This window comes from Chiloscyllium plagiosum, unplaced genomic scaffold, assembly GCF_037043375.1.
Source record: "Chiloscyllium plagiosum isolate Xiang-an unplaced genomic scaffold, Cpla_swu_hap1 HiC_scaffold_9, whole genome shotgun sequence".
In the NCBI taxonomy this organism is placed as follows: Eukaryota; Metazoa; Chordata; class Chondrichthyes; order Orectolobiformes; family Hemiscylliidae; genus Chiloscyllium; species Chiloscyllium plagiosum.
This window is the reverse complement of record NW_028270147.1, coordinates 3,153,663-3,164,843: the sequence shown is the minus strand read 5'-3', so window position 1 is coordinate 3,164,843 and position 11,181 is coordinate 3,153,663.

Genomic DNA, 11,181 nt, shown 5'->3' with positions numbered 1-11,181 from the left:
GAACGGGCCCTAGAGGAATATCGGGAGAGTAGGACAAGTCTTAACCAAGGAACCAAGCGGGCTAAAAATGGCCATGAAATAGCTTTAGTGAGCAGAATTAAGGACAATCCCAAAGCCTTTTATTCTTATATAAGAAGCAAGCGGGTAACTAGAAAAATGATTGGTCCACTCAAGGATAATGAAGGAAGGCTGTGTGAGGAACCTGAGAAAATGGGTGAGATTCTGAATGATTACTTTGCATCAGTGTTTACTGAGGAGAGGGACATGATGAATGTTGAGATTAGAGATAGAATTTTGATTACTCTGAATCACGTTGGCATAAGTAGGGAAGATGTGTTGGGTATGCTAGAGGCTATTAAGGTGGACAAATCCCCAGGACCGGATGGAATCTATCCCAGGTTACTGAGGGAGGCGAGAGAGGAAATAGCTGGGGCCCTGACAGATGCCTTTGTAGTGTCCTTAAACACAGGTGATGTGACGGAGGACTGGAAAGTTGCCCATGTTGTCCCCCTGTACAAGAAGGGTAGTAGGGATATTCTGAGTAACTACAGACCAGTGAGCCTGATGTCGGTGGTGGGAAAGCTGCTGGAGAAGGTACTGAGGGATAAAATCTATTTATATTTGGAAAATAATGGGCTTATCAGTGATAGGCAACATGGTTTTGTGCGGGGGAAATCGTGCCTTACCAACTTAATAGAGTTCTTTGAGGAAGTGACCAAGTTGATGATGAAGGAAGGGCTGTTGATGTCATATACATGAACTTTAGTAAGGTGTTTGGATAAGGTTCCCCATGGTAGACTAATGGAGAAAGTGAAGTCACATGGTGTGCAGGGTGTTCTAGCTCGGTGGATAAAGAACTGGTTGAGCAACAGGAGACAGAGAGTAGTAGTTGACGGGAGTTTCTCGAAATGGAAAAAGGTGACCAGTGGTGTTCCACAGGGGTCAGTGCTGGGGCCACTGTTGTTTGTGATATACATAAATGGTCTGGAAGAGGGCACTGTTGATATGATTAGCAAATTTACAGATGACATGAAGATTGGTGGAGTAGCAGAAAGCGTAGGGGACTGTCAGAGAATACAGGAGAATATAGATAAACTGGAGAGTTGGACGGAGAAGTGGCAGATGGAGTTCAATCCCGGCAAATGTGAGGTGATGCATTTTGGGAAGTCTAATTCTAGAGCAAATTATACAATGAACGGAAGAGCCTTGGGAAAAGTTGATGGGCAGAGAGATCTGGGAGTGCAGGTCCATTGTACCCTGAAGGTTGCTGCACAGGTGGATAGAGTGGTCAAGAAGGTGTATGGAATGCTTGCCTTCATTGGACGGGGTATTGAGTATAAGAGCTGGCAAGTCATGTTAAAATTGTACACGACATTGGTTCGGCCGCATTTAGAATACTGTGTACAGTTCTGGTCGCCACGTTACCAAAAGGATGTGGACAATTTGGAGAGGGTGCATAGAAGGTTTACAAGGATGTTGCCTGGTATGGAAGGTGCTAGCTATGAAGAGAGGTTGAGTAGGTTAGGATTGTTTTCATTAGAGAAAAGGAGATTGAGGGGGGACCTGATTGAGGTTTACAAAATCATGAAGGGTATACACAGGGTGGATAGAGACAAGCTTTTTCCCAGGGTGAAGGATTCAATAATGACAGGTCACGCTTTCAAGGTGAGAGGGGGAAAGTTTAAGTGGGATACACATGGCAAGTACTTCACACAGAGTGGTGGGCATTTGGAACGTGTTGCCAGCAGAGGTGGTAGAGGCAGGCACGGTAGATTAATTTAAGATACATCTGGACAGATGCATGAGTAGATGGGGAGCAGAGGGATACAGATGCTTAGGAATTGGGTGACAGGTTTAGACAGTAGATTTGGATCGGCTCAGGCTTGGAGGGCCAAAGGGCCTGTTCCTGGGCTGTAAATTTTCTTTGTTCTTTCTTTGGAAACTGCTTTACAGAAAACACACCCTGTGCCCATTTATATTTCAAAATGTTTGACTGAAGAGTCATCGGAGCAAAGCACACTGTTGGGGAATCAGCATCAGGAGGTACTGCAGTCACAGTGTTATTGTGGTAGGATGGTCAGTACTGAGGGAGCGCCATACCGTGAGGGGGTCGGTGCTGAGGGGGTACTGCACTGTCAGAGGGTCAGCACTGAGGGAGTGCCACACTGTCAGAGGGTCAGTACTGAGGGAGTACCGCACTGTCAGAGAGTCAGTGCTGAGGGAGTGCCACACCGTGGGAAGGTCAGTACTGAGGGAGTGCCGCACTGTCAGAGGGTCAGTGCTGAGGGAGTGCCGCACTGTCAGAGAGTCAGTGCTGAGGGAGTGCCACACCGTGGGAAGGTCAGTACTGAGGGAGTGCCGCACTGTCAGAGGGTCAGTGCTGAGGGAGTGCCGCACTGTCAGAGGGTCAGTGCTGAGGGAGTACCGCACTGTCAGAAGGTCATGTGTTTGCATGTTTAAAATAAACAGGCTTCCCAATCTCCACAGCAGACTTACGTTCTCTCTCCTCACCACATAGTGTCACTGTTTATCTGGAACCTGATGGAAGAAATGGCAGAATTGCTGCAACCTTATTGGGCGATACTATTCCTGAAATGAGTATGTAATTTGCTCCTCCTGGGCTGGAGGAACTAATTCTATCTTCCCTTCAGGAGCTTCTCCATGCCTATTTAACAGACATACCAGACAAAACTGCATCAATCTGAAATGCCATCTCTTTCTCTCTTCATTACACGCTGCTTAACTCATTCAACATGTCCAGAATAGAAGGCAGAACATAGTATAGCACAGGAACAGGCCCCTCAGCCCACTGTGTCTGTGCTGACCATGATGCCATTTCAAACAAATCCCATGTGCCTGCGTATCCCTTATTCCCTATCTATTCACGTCTGTCTAAATGACTCTTACAAGTTGCTATGGTATCTGCTTCTAGCATTTCCCCAGCAGCACCCTCTACTACCCTCTGCATGAAGGTAAGACACGGTGAACAGTTGTCCTCGAAGATGTATTAGAAATTTCTGGACTTCCGGTTTCTTTAGGAGCAACTTCACACACAAACCTATGTAGAACTATCCAAAATAAAACTGCAAAATGATCTTTTAGCTATATGTGTTACTTTTTAAAAAGTTTTTTTTTAAAGCATTAGATTATATTAAAATAAAGTGTATGATACTTCCAGACTGGATCTACTGGACTTAAACCCTGCAGGGGTTATATGAAGCTGAGAAAGTTTAAGCTCCAGAATGAAGCTCAGATTTTCCAGAATGGAAATTAAACATATTGAGGTGTGAGGAGGGGATTCTCTGTGTCAGGACTGTACAAGGGGTACTTTTTGAGATCTCTTTGGGTATTTCACTTTCAAAATCTTTAAGTGTATCATACATTCATTTAAAGTAATTCTTTTTGATTAATAAACGGTCTTTGTTGTCACTTGTTTTAGTGAGAGATCACCTCGCTAAAATTAAATCCACCAAACCAGGTTTCAGTTTGGCATCTGACTTGTCTGGTATATTACCTGGGACCAGCATAGCACAGCACTCTACACCAATGTGCATACATTGGAACAATGGAGAACTTTGCCATGGGTGTACATAAAAGAGCTTTTAAATCACACATAGAAATTATGTGAAAATTAATAACTAATAAATGAAGCATAAGTAAGGTGTGTGTTGAAACAGAATATAAAGTCAGCACCACAGAAAGTTGCTCCCCTGTACAGCATTTTGATATTTTCAGGCCCTGCTTCCCTGTGTTCAGTCATTGCTTGATGCTCTATTTCATCGTCATCCTCACTCAACTTTTGTGCAGGTCATCATAAACAGCGCCCTTGGTGTGATATTATTCTTTGGGAATAAGGAATGTTCCATATGCCTTAACGATCCTATTCATGTGCCCTGCTGACTTCAGGGATCTGTGACTAATTACCCATAATCCCAGTGTTCCTCTGAGTTACCCAGTGTCCTGCCATTCATTAAATACACTCTCATCTTGTTTCTTCTTCCAAAATGCATCACCTCACATTTATCAGGGTTAAATACTATCTGCCACTGATCTGCCCTTCTGGCCAACAATCTATATCTTCCTGTAACCTACAAATAGCATCGTCACTATTAATCACTCTAACAACCTTGGTGTCACAAAGTCATAGAGATGTACACCATGTAAACAAACCTTTCAGTCCAACCCGTCCATGCCAACCAGATATCCCACACCAATCTAGTCCTATTTGCCAACACTTGGCCCACATCCCTCCAAACCCTTCCTATTCATACACCCATCCAGATGCCTTTTAAACTTTGCAATTGAACCAGCCTCTACCACTTCCTCTGGCACCTCATTCCATACATGCACCACCCTCTGTGAGAAAAGGTGGCCCCTTAAGTCCCTTTTATATCTTTCCCCTCTCACCCTAAACCTATGCCCTCTAGTTCTGGACTCCCCAACCCCAGGGAAAAGACTTTATCTACATGTCCTATCCATGCCCCTCAGCCTCTGACAGTCCAGGGAAAACAACCCCAGCCTATAGCTCAAATCCTCCAACCCTGGCATCATCCTTGTAAATCTTTTCTGAACCCTTTCAAGTTTCACAACATCCTTCCAATAGGAAGACCAGAATTGCACGCAATATTCCAAAAGTGGCCTAACCAATGACTGCAAATTTACTTAACATTCCCCAACATTTTCATTGTTACCATTTCTGTATGTAACAAACAATAAGGGTCCCAGTCCTGATCCTTGTGGTACACCACTGGACACCAGTCTCTACCTTTGGCATCCTATTACTAAGCTAGTTTCTGATGTATCTCACCAACCTTCACTCAATTCTATATGCTTTAACCCTCAGTCTCCCATATGGAACCTTGTCAAAAGCTTTGTTAAATCCATGAACTATAATAACTGAACTTCCCTCATCCACACGGGATTCTCAAAAAATCAACTCCACTTATTCTCCCAATTCATAATCCTTCTTTCCTTTAATGATTGAAAAATCTTTCAGTCTTGAATATATGCCATAACACAATCTTAACAGCCCTGTGATAAAGAATTCACAAAATTTATTATCCTCAAGACATTCCTCATGTCTTTATTAGGCAACACCTTATTCATATTATGTCCTCTGGTCCTACAGTCTCCCACAAAGGAGAAACAACTTTTGAATAGAATGAATTGAGTGATTTATTGTCACTATATTTTAGTGTATTATTTGCTCTGAAATGCAAACAGAATCTTCAAATGTCACCACAATCTTGCACCATTTTGAATAGCTTAAGAATAAAAAGATTAACTGAAACAGTCCATCTTTGTTCCACCATGAGCCCCATGCCTGCGTACATTGCATACCTGTGCTTCAACCCATGCCTGACCCATCAACATGCGTGACTATTAGAGACATAGAGGTGTACAGCATGAAAACAGACCCTTCAGTCCAACTCGTCCATGCTGACCAGATATCCCAACCCAATCTAGTCCCACCTGCCAGCACCTGGCACATATCTCTCCAAACCTTTCCTATTCATATACCCATCAAGATGTCTTTTAAATGTACCAGCATCCACCACTTCCTCTGGCAGCTCATTCCATATACACACAACCCTCTGTGTGAAAAAGTTGCCCATTAGGTCTCTTTTATATCTTTCCCCTCTCACCCGAAACCTATGCCCTCCAGTTCTGGACTCCCCCACCCCAGGGAAAAGACTTTGTCTATTTACCCTATCCATGCCCCTCATGATTTTATAAGCCTTTATAAGGTCACCCCTCAGCTCCAGGGAAAACCACCCCAGCCTATTCAGTCACTCCTACCCTGGCAACATCCTAGTAAATTTTTTCTGAACCCTTTCAAGTTTCACAATATCCTTCCAATAGGAAGGAGACCAGAATTGCACACAATATTCCAAAAGTGGACTAACCAAGAATAATATTCTTGAGGTGCCATCTCTGATACTGGGTCTACCTCGCCAACACTGCTGCCTATGCTGGGTCCTGTACTAAACGCACACAGGCCTTACAACCAGGAGTCCCCACTCAGGGCCTGCAGCATCCAAAAGGATGTGAGTATAAGAGGTATAGTTAGTATGTTTGCAGGTGACACCAAAACCAGGTCACCTCTGATTACAACAGGATCTTGATCAGATGGGCTAATGAGCTGAAAAGATGCAGATGGAGTTTAATTTAGATAAATGCAAGATGCTGCATTTTGGGAAACCAAATCAAATCAGGACTCATATACTTAATGGTAAGGTCCTAGGGAGTGTTGCTGAACACAAAGACCTCGGAGTGCAGGTTCATAGTTCCTTGAAAGTAGAGTCACAGGTAGATAGGATTGTGAAGAAGGCATTTGGTATGCATTCCTTTATTGGTCAGAGTATTGAGTATAGGAGTTGGGAGGTCATGTTACAGCTGTACAGGATATTGGTTAGGCCACTCTGCTGTACATCCCTATCACTCAATGGTCTCCATTGCCAGGTCACTGCGCCAAGAGACCCATCCAGCCATCGTCATGTCACCTCCCCAGCACCAACTTAAACCCTACCGCCAGAGGAGCTTTGCTGCCACTGGCCCTGAACACTGAGATGACATCTTGCTGCTACCACCACCTCTGACCATCAGGAGGCTGCCTTTGCTCTCACCCCACCCCACCCCACACCACAATGCAGGGTCTAGCAGGGTCACCATTGATTCTTTTACAGCACGGGACTGACTAATTCAATCTCTCTTCATTAGATTGTTTTTCCATATCCCGTTTCAGTCTAGCAAAACCTTCGCTGAACTGCCTCCAATGTCATTGATTATTTAAACATTGAGGCCCTAAATCTGACAGGATTCCAGATGTGGTCCAACTAATGCTTTGTATATTTTTAAACAAGATATCCTTACTTTAACACTCCATCAGGCCAGACAACTTTATGGAGTCTTTGTGGTTTTTCAAACTTCCCCCAATCTGGTTTAAGCAACATTGGATGCTTTCCTTTTCAATCTGATGCTATCCTTAATCTCTCTGGTTCACTATGGCTGGCTTACCCTCTTCCCTAGTATCCTACTCACAGGTCAGCCTTCGCAGAGAGCATGGACTGTTCCATCATTGCTGCTAAACAACTCCTGCATTCTAGCCACCTCTTGTTTTTTTTTGTAATTAGCTTTATTTAACCTTAGTTGTTTCTGATCCATGTTCCTCCGTTTCAAACTGAATAACAAATTCTACCATGTTACAGTCACTGTTTCCTGATGGGATGTTTTACTGACATCGTTTATTAAATCTGTATCATTGCACATCACCAGATCCAAAATACTCAGACCCTTTGGTGGATTCATAAACATTTAGTTCCAGGAAAGAGGTACGTTGGGTTCCAAGCAATCGATTGTCTTAGGGGACTCTCTAGTCTGAGGTACAGACAGACACGTCTGTGGGCAGCAGTGAAAAATCAGAATGGTGTGTTGCTTCCCTGGTGCCAGGATCAAGGATGTCGCAGAGAGGGTGCAGAATGTTCTCAAGGGGAAGAGGGCCCAGCAGGAAGTCATTGTCCACATTGGAACCAACGACGTAGGAAGGGAAAAGGTTGAGACTCTGAAGGGAGGTTAGAGAGTTAGGCAGGAATTTAAAAAGGTCCTCGAGAGTAGTAATATCTGGATAACACCCAGTGCTATGAGCTAGTGAGGGCAGGAATAGGAGGACAGAGCAGATGAATGCGTGGCTGGGGGGGGGGGGTGCAGCGGTGGGACCCAGTGAGATAGTGAGGAAAGAGCAATCGGAGACTGATACATTTGAGAACAAAGGCAAATCAAACAGGGCAGGCAAGGACAAAGCAGAGAACAAGGTAGAACTGATAAATTAAACTGCATTTATTTCAATGCAAGGGGCCTAACAGGAAAGGCAGATGAACTCAGGGCATGGTAAGGAACGTGGGATTGGGATATCATAGCAATTTCAGAAACATGGCTCAGGGATGGGCAGGATTGGCAGCTTAATGTTCCAGGTTACAAATGCTACAGGCAGGATAGAAAGGGAGGCGAGAGAGGAGGGAGAGTGGCATTTTTGATAAGGGATAGCATTACAGCTGTACTGAGGGAGGATATTCCCAGTAATACATCCAGGGAAGTTATTTGGGTGGAACTGAGAAATAAGAAAGGGATGACCATCTTATTGGGATTGTATTATAGACCCCCTAATAGTCAGAGGGAAATTGAGAAACAAATTTGTAAGGAGATCTCAGTTATCTGTAAGAATAATAGGGTGGTTATGGTAGGGGATTTTAACTTTCCAAACATAGACTGGGACTGCCATAGTGTTAAGGGTTTAGATGGAGAGGAATTTGTTAAGCGTGTACAAGACAATTTTCTGATTCAGTATGTGGATGCACCTACTAGAGGAGGTGCAAAACTTGACCTACTCTTGGGAAATAAGGCAGGGCAGGTGATTGAGGTGTCAGTGGGGGAGCACTTTGGGGCCAGCGACCATAATCCTGTTAGATTTAGTATAGCGATGAAAAAGGATAGACCAGATCTAAAAGTTGAAGTTCTAAATTGGAGGAAGACCAATTTTGACGGTATAAGACAAGAACTTTCAAAAACTGATTGGGCGCAGATGTTTGCAGGTAAAAGGGACAGCTGGAAAATTGGAAGCCTTCAGAAATTAGATAACAAGAATCCAGAGAAAGTATATTCCCATTCGGGTGAAAGGAAAGGCTGGTAGGTATAGGGAATGCTGGATGACTAAAGAAATTGTGGTTTTGGTTAAGAAAAAGAAGGAAGCATATGTCAGGTATAGACAGGATAGATCGAGTGAATCCTTACAAGAGTATAAAGGAAGTAGGAGTATACTTAAGAGGGAAATCAGGACGGCAAAAAGGGGACATGAGATAGCTTTGGCAAATAGGGTTAAGGAGAATTCAAAGGGTTTTTACAAATACATCAAGGACAAAAAGGTAACTAGGGAGAGTATAGGGCCCCTCAAAGATAAGCAAGGCGGCCTTTGTGTGAAGGTGCAGGAGATGGGGGAGGAGTATTTTGCATCAGTGTTTACTGTGGAAAAGGACATGGAAGATATAGAATGTAGGGAAATAGTTGGTGACATCTTGCAAAACGTACATATTACAGAGGAGGAAGTGCCGGATGTCTTGAAACACGGTGGTTAGCACTGCTGCCTCACAGCACCAGAGACCCGGGTTCAATTCCCGCCTCAGGCGACTGACTGTGTGGAGTTTGCACATTCTCCCCGTGTCTGCGTGGGTTTCCTCCGGGTGCTCCGGTTTCCTCCCACAGTCCAAAAATGAGCAGGTCAGGTGAATTGGCTATGCTAAATTGCCCATAGTGTTAGGTTAGGGGTAAATGTAGGGGAATGGGTCTGGGTGGGTTGCGCTTCGGCGGGTCGGTGTGGACTTGTTGGGCCAAAGGGCCTGTTTCCACACTGTAATCTAATCTAATCTAATAAGTGAATAAATCCCCAGGACCTGATCAGGTGTACCCTAGAACTCTGTGGGAAGCTAGAGAAATGATTGCTGGGCCTCTTACGGAGACATTTGTATCATCGATCATCACAGGTGAGATGCCAGAAGACTGGAGGTTGGCTAACATGGTGCCACTGTTTAAGAAAGGTGGTAAGGACAAGCCAGGGAACTATAGACCAGTGAGCCGGACGTCAATGGTGGGCAAGTTATTGGAGGGAATCCTGAGGGACGGATGTACATGTATTTGGAAAGGAAAGGACTGATTAGGGATAGTCAACATGGCTTTGTGTATGGGAAATCATATCTCACAAACTTGATTGAGTTTTCTAAAGTAACAAAGAGGATTGATGAGGGCAGAGCAGTGGACGTGATCTTTCGGGACTTCAGTAGTGTTCGACAAGGTTCCCCATGGGAGACTGATTAGCAAGGTCAGATCTCATGGAATACAGGGAGAACTAGCCATTTGGATACAGAACTGGCTCAAAAGGTAAAAGACAGAGGGTGGTGGTGGAGAGTTGTTTTCAGATTGGAGGCCTGTGACCAGTGGAGTGCCACAAGGATCAGTGCTGGGTCCACTTTTTGTCATTTATAGAAATGATTTTGATGCGAGCATAAGAGATATAGTTTGCAAGTTTGTAGATGACACCAAAATTGGAGGTGTAGAGGACAGCAAAGGAGGTTACCTCAGTTTACAAGGGGATCTTGACCAAACAGGCCACTGGCCTGAAGTGGCAGATGGAGTTTAATTTAGATAAATGCGAGGTGCTGCATTTTGGGAAAGCAAATCTTAGCAGGACTTATACACTTAATGATAAGGCCCTAGAGAGTGTTGCTGAACAAAGAGACCTTAGAGTGCAGGCTCATAGCTCCTTGAAAGTAGAATCGTAAGTATATAGGATTGTGAAGGCAGCGTTTGCTATGTTCTCCTTTATTGGTCAGAGTATTGAGTACAGGTGTTGGGAGGTCATGGATTCGACCACTGTTGGAATATTGTGTGCAATTCTGGTCTCCTTCCTATTGGAAAGATAGTGAAACTTGAAAGATTTACATGGATGTTGCCAGGGTTGGAAGATTTGAGCTATAGGGAAGGCTAAATGGGCTCGGGCTGTTTTCCTTGGAGCGCCAGAGGCTAACGGGTGGCCTTATAGATGTTTACAAAATTATGAGGGGCATGGATAGGATAAATAGACAGTCTTTTCAGTGGGATGTGGGAGCCTAGAACTAGAGGGACTAGAGGGCATAGGTTTAAGGGAAAGATATATTAAAAAAAAAGACCCAAGGGACAACTTTTTCATGCAGAGAGTGGTATGCATGTGGAATGAGCTGCTAGAGGAAGTGGTGGAGGCTAGTACAACTGCAACATTTAAAAGGCATCTGGATGGGTATATGAATAGGAAGGATTTGGAGGGATATGGGCCAGGTGCTGGCAGGTGGGATTAGAGGGGTTTGGGATATCTGGTCAGCCTGGACAGGTTGGACCAAAGGGTCTGTTTCCATGCTGTACATCTCTACGACTGTATAGATGGCTCCAAATACACAAGTGAATTTTTAGTCATGGCTTCCGGTCAATCTACAGCAAGTCAAAGTCCTCATATGATTAATGGCCTGCATTGGTTATACCTTCATCCCCTGATTTATTGTCCCACTGTATAGCTACTGTTAGGGGGCCTTTAGACCATTCCTACGAATGTCTTCCCTTTGCTTTTAACTTCCACCCATGAGTCTATCTATCTTCAGACGC